At 35.8% G+C, this 10,803-nt stretch overlaps 1 long non-coding RNA gene across 1 annotated transcript; it reads right to left on the bottom strand.

Moving 5' to 3' along the window:
* Positions 1–526: 526 nt before the first annotated feature.
* LOC126817585 (uncharacterized) lies at positions 527–8,616 on the bottom strand. Its single transcript, XR_007679059.2, has 3 exons — positions 8,509–8,616; positions 1,461–1,696; positions 527–754 (listed from the first exon to the last, which is right to left on the bottom strand). It is a non-coding gene; the product is annotated as an uncharacterized LOC126817585 (long non-coding RNA).
* Positions 8,617–10,803: the final 2,187 nt, after the last annotated feature.

The following is a 10,803-nucleotide window of genomic DNA, read 5'->3' as shown; positions in this document are numbered from 1 at the left end:
AATTGTAGACGCCTGAGAGTGTTTGTCACTATTGACACTATACTATATAGGTATATCAGCCCAAGGAAGCCGTTAGTCCACAAAATAGTCCAATTCCCGTATTTACAAAGATGTGGTGATTTGAATATAATTTTGCACTATCCCCGAACCCCCTATTATAATTTATCATTGGATTCACACCAATAACTTAACCAATTTCTTTTTAAGGCCATTATGACAAATCCATATCAGTTTTAATTATTATACAAGAGTAGTTACAAAAACTGTACTGTTTTGAGCGGGTACATTAGTGTTAAGTGCCTACAGGACCCAAAAGGTCTTTTATCCGCCAATGTTGTCTTTGGTCATGTAACCTGAAAGCTACAGGAAAAATAATTATTAATTAAAATAAAACTAACGTATCTTCTATCATTGCCAATCTATTTGCTCACTCGTCCAATATTCCACAAATGTACGTTTTGGTTAGTTTGACAGCAATCTCCCAGAGGGCAATAATACAAAACAAATTGTTTTTGCCTTCTTTTTTTTATTAAAAAATGATATTTACGAAGCGGAATGTATACATAAAAGGAAAGAATAGAAGACGACACTGTAGAACAACGTCGTTATAGTGTGAAGTGAATGTTATATAATGAAATAAGTTAGTAGTTAGTATATCTTGAAGTTCAGCCAAGATACAATTTACTGGTTCGCCGTTTTAAAACTGTTGCAACTTCCATCCGGAGGATATTTTAGAAATTTCATGTAGTAACCCCTGTAATTAAATTAGAAACAAAATGTTACAATATTACGGAGGTAAAAGTAATGGAATGAAATGTCTAACCAATTTTACGGTTTATTTTCCTTTAAAAGAAGTGGAGCACTGTTGTTCCGTGAATGGGGAACTGGCGTACTGACTAGGAGGTCTAGGATTCTATCCCGGTGTTGGTCTAGAATTCCTGGTGATTTTCCATGGCAGTCCCCTCTTGTTAGTGGTGTTGTATACAGCGTCTAGTCGTTGGGGTGCGACGAAGAACCGAGCTCCCGTACGCACCGTTACGTGCACGTAAAATAACCTTTGATTAGTTGTTCTCCAAGCAAAATTATCCCCTTACCATATATACTGCATGGTGTATGTCCATCTTTATTATCATCCCGATCGGAGCAGAAAAGTAGGACGTTAAACCCCATTTCATGTATTCATGAAGAAAGTCTAGCTGATAAGAGACTGGCTTAGAAGTCGATTATGTTAGTCCGTCCAATTAACAAATAGATATACATATCCATAACGAAATTCTAGGTCGAGACAGGCTGCAATTTCTAGAAACCTAATGTTTCCTTTCATTGTTTGTGAACCTACTTTGCAGTTTGTACTGGAGCATTTAGCACCAAAATTGCTTTTGCTTACCTCCTAGATTAATGATTTATGCTTCTCAATTCAACGGTAAAATTATTTTGAACAAGAATAAACCAGTACTTACAGACAACATGATTTTAGGACATTATCACCACAGGCGCCAAGAGGAGAACAATACATCCTTCTCCACAACTCATCCCTTGCACAATTATAACTTTTGACTAATAATTCATCACAACACTTGACGGAGTTGGTTTTACACAGTGGTTTTGTTTTACTGTCTTTGAGTTGACAGTTTGAGTGACTGGGGTAGATAGAGGCTACCACGATCAAACAAACATACAATAAAGTTACGGTATTCTGAAAACAAAATAAACAAGCCAACAGTAAGGATGATGTCCCCCGCCGAAATCCCAAAATAAATAGATGACAAATATAAATTAATCGCACATTTATTTTTTTCAAAAGTATCAAGCAACCAAACTACACACTAAGTTTCATCACTCTCTATCAGATAGAATCAAGATATCTTGTCCCAAAGCATCGACCAATGAAATTGATTAGCTCTGCTTAGCTTTAGCTTGAAATGTTAATCATTGAGATCAGTCAAGACATTCACCTAATAAACATCTACATCAGGTTTAAACATTCTACCTAAATTAAAAGCAGAGTTTTTTTGTTCCAAAGTCTTGACCAATCAAATTGCTTATCGCTCCTTGGCCAAGGCAGAAAATTCGCACAATCGAACTTTGTCAAGATAATGATATAATGAATCTAAATTCATCGCTCTCACTTCATTATAACCAAAGTTATCGTGCTCTTAAAGCATCAACCAATCAGATTGCTTATCTCTGCCTACCGTAAGCAGACAATGTTCATCATCGAACTCCATCAAGGGATTCACCTAATGAATGCCTACACCAAGTTTGAACATTCTACCTCAATTAGAAGGAGAGTTATTGTGTTCTAAAGTATCGACCAATCAAATTGCTTATAGCTCTGCTTAACCTCAGCAGAAAATGTTCATTATCGAACTGAGTCAAGGTATTGATGCAATAAAGCTATACACTAAGTGTCCTCACTCTCACTTAATTAGAACTAATGTTATCGTGTCCCAAAGCATCAACCAATCAAATTGCTTATCTCTGCTTACCCTAAGCAGAAAATGCTCATCTTCGAACTCCATCAAGGCCTTGGCCTAATAAACACTTACACCAAGTTTGAACATTATAGCTCAATTGGAAAGAGAGTTATTGTGTCCCAAAAAGTGTGACGGACAGAAAGACAGACGGACAGACGGACGAACCCATTTTAATAGTCCCCTGCTTTCTTCGAAAGGCGGGGGACAAAAATAAAATATTAGTGGGGTAGGGAGGGGGCGAACGGACGGGTACTTAGCTTATTTAAAGCATTCCATTGGGCTGATGATATAATGTAGTTATTCATGTAGTCAATGCGCACGCGTGTGTGTTATAAGTTGGAATATGACGACTGTATACTTTTCCCATATTTCCGTTGTAATGATTACAAACATTACAGTTATAGGATTTGTAATTCCGAACTAAAAACACAAGCGGTTGTATCGAATATTTTGTAAGATCAATGAAAACATTCGCCCATATATGCTCGTATTGCTTTCGTAATGTTGCAAAGAACACGAATTAGACATGGGTGGTACCATAAGATAAGTACTGAAAGAAATACACTTTGCTGTGGCGGATCCCGGAGGGGGGGGGGGTGCGGTGCTGCTCAGCCACGTAAAACAATTGTGAGAAAATGTCATGGTCGTGTGCTTTATCCTTTATCATCAGATCGTGGGATGCGTGGGCATTCAAGGCACGAGATAATATAATGATAGAGAAATATGTGTGTTATCACAATTAATGCTTTGCATTCATCAAAAAAAAACCATCCACGCCGCTTATTCTCCTCATTATATTTGGAGTCATGGTTGTGCAAAACTCTATTTTAGGCCCTTGTCAAGTTATCTGTAACCCGCATGGGCGTCACACATGGGGGTGGGTCCGGGTGGGTCCGATCCCCCTATTGTTTTTCGGGGGGGGGGGGGGGTCTGAATATACTTGCCCCCCCCCCAAAAAAAAAAAACATACATAGCAGGCCCAAACTCCTATTTATTTACAACAATTATTTGGATTAGTAAGATTCTATCTGTATAAAACCTTACATATCCCAATATGGTTTACATAGCTAAAATGAAACACAGAGAGAATCATCCTGGAAACATGTGTGAAGTGAAAAGTAACCGTGTTCCATAAAATTGTGTCTAGTTAGCCTGTCAGTAATATTTTGTTCAGTTTTTTCTGCCACTTATCATAGTGAATCGCATGTAGGTACCCAAAAACATTATCGCCTAAACCAAATATTTATCGCCCGCTCAGCCAGACACGTAACCATAGTGCTTTGCACGCGGTGTCTTGGCCAATCAGCAAACGAGTTGTGTAGACAGCATGGCCACAAGGTGTTTGTTTATATTTTTTAGGGGTTTAAAAAAGGGTTAGGGTTGGGGGTAGGGTTGCGGACCCCCCCTCCATATATATTTCACGGCTACGCCTCTGGTAACCCGGCGTATAAGAAAAAAAAATAATAGTTATGTGATTTCTGCCACTTATCGCTAATATCGCCATCAATACTAGACTTTATCATACAGACTATTCTGTTAACGCGAATTGCATGTATTCAAATGCGACCTGGCAAATTGAGACTACAACCACTTCCGAGGCGAAACTCGAAAAGTCGCCAGTACGACAGCAAGCCAAAATGATAGGTCGCTAATAGCGCGTGTGTTTATTTCCTAATTTCTACTTTTCGAGTTGCATTATGGCTTGGTATGCGTGTTGGCGCCTTCTTACGGACATCAATAAGTACAAAAATACAAAAAAGTCGACTAGACGGTACACAAGCCAAACTGCAAGTCGAAAATAAGAAATTAGGAAAAAACGAGGGGCGCTATTATCGCAGTGTATTATTTCTTAATTTCCTATTTTCGAATCGATTTTGGCTTGAATAGCGTGCTGTCGCCTCACATTTTGTCTAACTTCTACTTTTCGACTTTTCGACTTTTGAACGGGCGAAAAGTAGAAATTATGAATGGTAGTTATAGGCTTCCATAATAAACTAATGACAGGCGGAGAATGCGAGATATTTTGTCAATCGTATGTTCGCATTTTTAAAACATGTTTGATGACAACGAGTTAAAGGTAGATTGTTCTCAAATTTTAAAAATAGGAATGGTGTTGTACTTTAGCACACCCGAAATTTAAATCAAATTTTTCATGAATATTATTAATATTATTATTATTATTATACAACACTTATATAGCGCTATCTTCAGGTGCGCTTTACAATAAATACATGTATAGAAAATTTAAAAATCAGTGAAAAATAATAAACAGTAAAAAACTAAATATCTATGAAATCAGTACAAAAATAAATAAATAATTATCTATAAAATCAAAAACCATAAATATAAAAGCCTCTTGGAATAAAAAAGTTTTAAGTTTAGATTTAAAAGTTGTTAAAGAGGTACAGCTGCGGATACTGCTTTGGGGCTTGAACGAAAGCGATCGCTCTCCATAACTTGAAAGGAACATTTAAAAGCCAATAAAAAGAATTTTATATTTATTCTAGAAACAATAGGAAACCAGTGAAGTTGAAATAAAACTGGGGTAATATGCTCATTATATTCAGTCTTGCTGCTGAATTCTGCACTTTTTAGAGTTTATCAATAATGCGACATAAAAGGTCAATCAATAAGGAGTTGCAACTGTCCAGTCTGGAGGTAATTAAGGTACTTATGAGTGTTTGTACTGCGTCAGTTGAGGGGTTATTGCGAATTTTACTAATCGTAGGTGATAATAACATTATTTACATACATTATTTACATGAGACTAAGTTTAGGTGACTATCAAACACCAATGTTTCTAGCAGTTTTTACTGGCTATACAGAAACGTCGCCGATAGAAATATCAATATTATCTGAAATTTTTGCTTGGATTGCAAATATATTTACTAAAGGAATTATATTTAACGTTACGGGGGGTGGATGGCCGAATGGTTAGCACGTGCGCGCTGTATCATAAGGTCTGTCATTGGGTTAACTGGCGTGGTTTCCATTCCCCAGTTGTACCTGACAAAGAGTAGGGTCGCCTGTCCAGCCTCGTAGGTTTTCTCCGGGTCCTCCGGTTTCCTCCCACTACTAAAGACCCCTACGCGCAAGCGAATTACTGCAATAAAATTAACCATATGTTAGTTCTGAAATGACCCCATTTTTCTCTCTCTCTCTTGCCACCAATTCGAAATGATCACAAGGTGATCGCCAGACATTCGTAGGTGTTGCGCATATTAGGAACATAATAGGAAAGATTATTCTCATAGCTTTCGCAACACTTTCATAAGCGACCACAAGCCATTATTCTTGATGGCAAGACATTTGTACATAGTGATCGTAAGACATTTGTAAGGACTTTGATAACGTTCGGCTTGACCCGGCGCCGGCTGGCGAATATCCCTATATGAACATGATAAGATTGGCATTGGGAAATACTGAAAAAAGCCAGGCTCTACAAATATTTATCAATGCTTACGAATATTTTACGAATCCTTGGGAAGCCCTAAAAATGTTTGCGTTTGGCTTAGGGTTATCTTCATAAAGATTCATTATTCAAGAGCTAAATCTGTTACATAAATTGTAAATTAGACATTTATTATCATGAATAGACCATAATCAAGTCTCTAGGCCATCGTATGGCTCCGATTTTAAGATTAAAACGGTTCGGCCATTTAATGATTTAATTTAAAACTGGAGAAGCGAGGCTAAGTATTGAATAACCTGGTCCGTGGTTACTATAATAAGCAATCAAGGCACACATCTACACAAATCTATACAAATAGTGATAATTTATTGATTTTGCATTATCTATTTTTGAACTATTATAGCAAGAACGACCAATTCTTTATCTAAATCTTACACAAAGAGTCTTTAATAAAGTAGGACTATTGTTATTAATCAATAGAAACCAACAACACCTAGTCTTTGCTTGGAGTTAAAATATCCTATACTATAGTCATCTTCAAACTTAATTCTCAATTAATACATTTGAAAACATTAATTTTTTAAATTGGTAGGCTTCCGAAATAGCGTTTGTTTACTTTTTTGACATTATCGAGAGATGGGCATTACTGGGGAATATTACAAGTACCAGAGCTTAAATAAATATATAAATATATATATATATATATATATATATATATATATATATATTATTCAACAATTAGTATTATTGAAAGATGTTTAATTTTAATGATGACAAATTATTCTGTCTGTCATAGACTTATGGTCGCTTTAAATAACACAGCTGTTAATATCCATTTACAAACAGGGAAATGGATGCATTTATCCATACGGCCCATGCAAGTTAATGTATTCAAAGCTTATTAGCATAAAGATGAAAATAATTCCATGTCATGTAGTGGGCTTAATAGATTGTTATTGACCACAGTAACAACATTAATGCCAGATCACGTTATAACACATGTTTCATTACAATATAATATTATTTATTTCACATTAAGTCAATGGTTTTGGAATATTAGCTACGTAGGTAGAAGAAAATCAATTTTGTATTATTTCTCTGGGTAAATCTATTTCTTGTGATTAGAGGGGGGGGGGGGATTTCACCTTGATTTAGGTTGCTATTCATGTCAATAACAAACTAAGACTTAATAAAAAAAAAACTGTCATTATTTAATAAGAAGATTTTCTGGTATTACCTATAGAATGATGTCCATCGATAGAAATATTGAATTACTGCTAAGTAAATGCTAGCAAAACTTGTCTTGGCTGTACAGTGTACTATTTCAAAGCATTACTGTTTTAATATTTTGTGATCATTTGTACAACAAACGAATATTCATGGTGCTAGTATTGCCCCTTGAATTACTACTTTATTTTTTTCCTGTTACCTGTTATGTTAATGTGCTCGTAATGTTCTCGGTCCGTCCACACTTTTATTTACTCACTCCACACGAGGTATGTTCTACATCGATTTTCAAACAATTTTTAGGAACAGTTAAAACTGTGAAAAATAATTTCCTGTCACTCTAAAAATTCTTAGTAAATATGCTAATATAGAAATCACCTTTATTCCGATGCTTGTCATCTCTGATATTTCCGTGTAGATTGTTAAAGAACTGTAAAGCGAGTACAAGAAAGTGTGGACGGAATGACGAACGGGCTAACGGGAACGACAACATTAACATGTGGATGTAAAACAAATCATGTGAGGAAAAGCTTGTACAAATAGTTTGTACAAATGAATCTAGAAATAAAGTATGATAAATTATTACTAAATACTTACAAGTGTTGCGCTCCGACTTATAGTCATCTTACATTTTGTTTGACGGCGATTTTAGGTAAAGCTTTTTACATACAGTCCGCAATGATTGAGGTATAGAGTTCAATTTGATTTAGCTACGCCTACATTTATTATGGTATTGATTCTAACAGGAAATTAGCAATCATGCTTTGATGACATATTTTGTCCGGACAGCGGCGATACGGCCTACTTTTATTTCGAATTTCAACTGTCAACGATTCCTTTATATGCACACCAACATGTACACAGGGTCTATTTTTGTTTTATCCGAACGGCTAGAAACTGTTCATTGCCTGGCCCTCCGGTATGTATCACTGACAAGGAGGGGGAGGGGGCACTATAAAAAAAAATCCCGGGCGACTTTCTCGGCCAACACCGGGATGGAACCTCTGAACTCCTGGTAAGTGAGCCAGCTCCCATTTCACGATAATACGTACAAACAGAAATGGAATAGGGATTAACATCTCGCCAAGACAACATTTCGGCTATATCACACTAAAATTTTATTCTAGTCTTTGAATACGTAAATTTAAAGTGTAGTAATTCTGGCATATTGATTTTTAAAAATAAATTACTATTATTTATTATTAAAGAATAATAATAATTTTAAGGTACAAATAATTAATAAAATACAAAGAAAAAGTGTCAGAATATTAATAATAACAATCTTTCCTAATCAAATTATTCTTATATTTCTTAATACAGTATATTAAAAGAAAATAAATTTATTCTTAAAGACGTTAAAGGTTTTTAATAATCTATAATCACCATACTCACAGCCATACTGTATTCTTTGGTTTGCTTTGATCTGTTAGATGATTTTGGAGACAGTTGGTGAATACTCTGATTATTAGGGTGGGAACATGTCTTATTTATAGTCCAAATTCTATACGATGTTATTATAAGCCCACACACTACTTTGCATATTATTATTTCATTTTCATTGGTGTTTATTTGATAACATATTCTCTGTTATTCAAAATCAAGACCATGGTCTACGTTTGGTATTTTGCCAGATAAAGTACAAAGGGGTACATTAATTTATTAATAGTTTCTAAATTCTAAAGCTAATTGTACGATGATGGTCAAGCTGTAAATTCCATAGAAATTTTACATTAAAACATCGGAACACCCATTATGCTCCTTTACACCACCAGATATTGTGCGACACTTTCAGAGCTTTTAAAGAAAATTAAATAATAAATGATAGCTGATAACCTGTATGTCCTAATGTACATGTTTTGGATTCTTCAATGTTTGTGTTATATCTTTTTTGTAATGAAAAATGAGAAACAATATAGTGATGCTGTTGTGAATTAATTGGGGGTTGGATGGCCGAATGGTTAGTAGGTGCACGTTGTATCATAAGGTCTGTTATTTAGTGAAGGATATAGGATATAGAATAATCTTTCCTATGTTCCTAATATGCGCAACACCTATGAATGTCTGGCGATCACCTTGTGATCATTGGTGACTAGAGGGAGAGAGGAAAATGGGGTTTTACGTCCACTCGACACAAACTAGGTTATTTCGGGACTAACATATTGTTCAATTTTATTGTAGTAATTCGCTTGCGCGTAGGGGTCTTTAGCAGTGGGAGGACCCGGAGTTGACTCAGTGACAGACCTTATGATACAGCGCGCATGTGCTAACCATTCGGCCATCCACCCCGCGTAATGTTAAATATAATTTCTTTAGTTAATATTTTTGCTATCCAAGCAAAAATTTCAGATAATATTGATATTTCTATCGGCGACGTTTCTGTATAGCCAGTAAAAACTGCTAGAAACATTGGTGTAAGTGTAATGTTTGTTTGATAGTCACCTAAACTTAGAGTCTCATGTAAATAATGTATGTAAATTATGTTATTATCACCAACGTAATATAAGTAAAATTCGCAATAACCCCTCAACTGGCGCAATACAAACACTTATAAGTACCTTATTAATTACCTTCAGACTGGACATTTGCAACTCCTTATTGATTGACCTTTTATGTCGCATTATTGATAAACTACAAAAAGTGCAGAATTCAGTAGCAAGACTGATTACACACACATCTAATAAGCATATTACCCCAGATTTATATCAACTGCACGGGTTGCCTATTGTTTTTAGAATTAAATATAAAATACTTTTATTGGTTTTTGATAAAGGAAATTTACAATTTTCTTTATATTTTACGATTTTTTTCTCTTTTACAGCACTCTACGGTACGGAAGCGTATAAGGGTTATGCAAAATTGCGTATAGGGGTCATGCAAAATTTTGTAGAAGGTCTCGAGATCCTGCGATTCTGTGATACAGTCTCGGAATCCCGTGGTCATTTTCTCGAGATCTCAATTTAATGTTCTCGAAATCCCCGGATAATTTGCCTGAGATATTGACATCCTGTGTACATTTTTTCGAGAATTCGAGTTAATGTTCTCGAGATATTGACATCCTGTGTAAATTTTCTCGAGATCCCGAGTTAATATGAAACCTTATATTATTATGGTGGCTGAAAGCGTCCATTTAGATCGGCGGGTTTCTAGATACAACGCGAGAGTCGCCGTTAAGCCAGCACGACGAAAAATGCGCCGATCGGCGACTTTTTCGTCGTACTAGCTTAAAGGCGACCCGCGACTTTCACAACACGAGAGTCGCCGTTAAGCCACGCGACGAAAAATTCGCCGAAAAAATCGGCGACTTTTTCGTCGCTCTGTCTTAACGGCGACTCTCGCCTCGGAAGTTTATAGTTAGTTACATGCGCGATGGCTACATTTTACTTCTTGTATATAAAATCAGAATGGAGGAGATTTTGGATGAGTTTGGGCTGTCGAGCTATATCAACATTTTCAGTGACACTAGGGCAAATTAAAATTTATGAGTGTTACAGATACGTGTACTTTCAAAACCTGTTTAGTTACACTGGAATTAGATTTAAAATGTACACGTTTTTATATCACTAAATATTTCCCCATAGATTTAATGTTAATTCTCGTATCTTAGACCGGCTCTAACTTTTTCCCAAATTTTCGTCTGGTAGAACCCTTTCTGCCACAGATGAAGCAAAATGTGGCAAACTCTTGCAC

The sequence above is a fragment of the Patella vulgata genome, chromosome 4, assembly GCF_932274485.2.
Source record: "Patella vulgata chromosome 4, xgPatVulg1.2, whole genome shotgun sequence".
In the NCBI taxonomy this organism is placed as follows: domain Eukaryota; kingdom Metazoa; phylum Mollusca; class Gastropoda; family Patellidae; genus Patella; species Patella vulgata.
The sequence above is the reverse complement of the archived record's forward strand: the minus strand, read 5'-3'. Positions and strand labels throughout refer to the sequence as shown.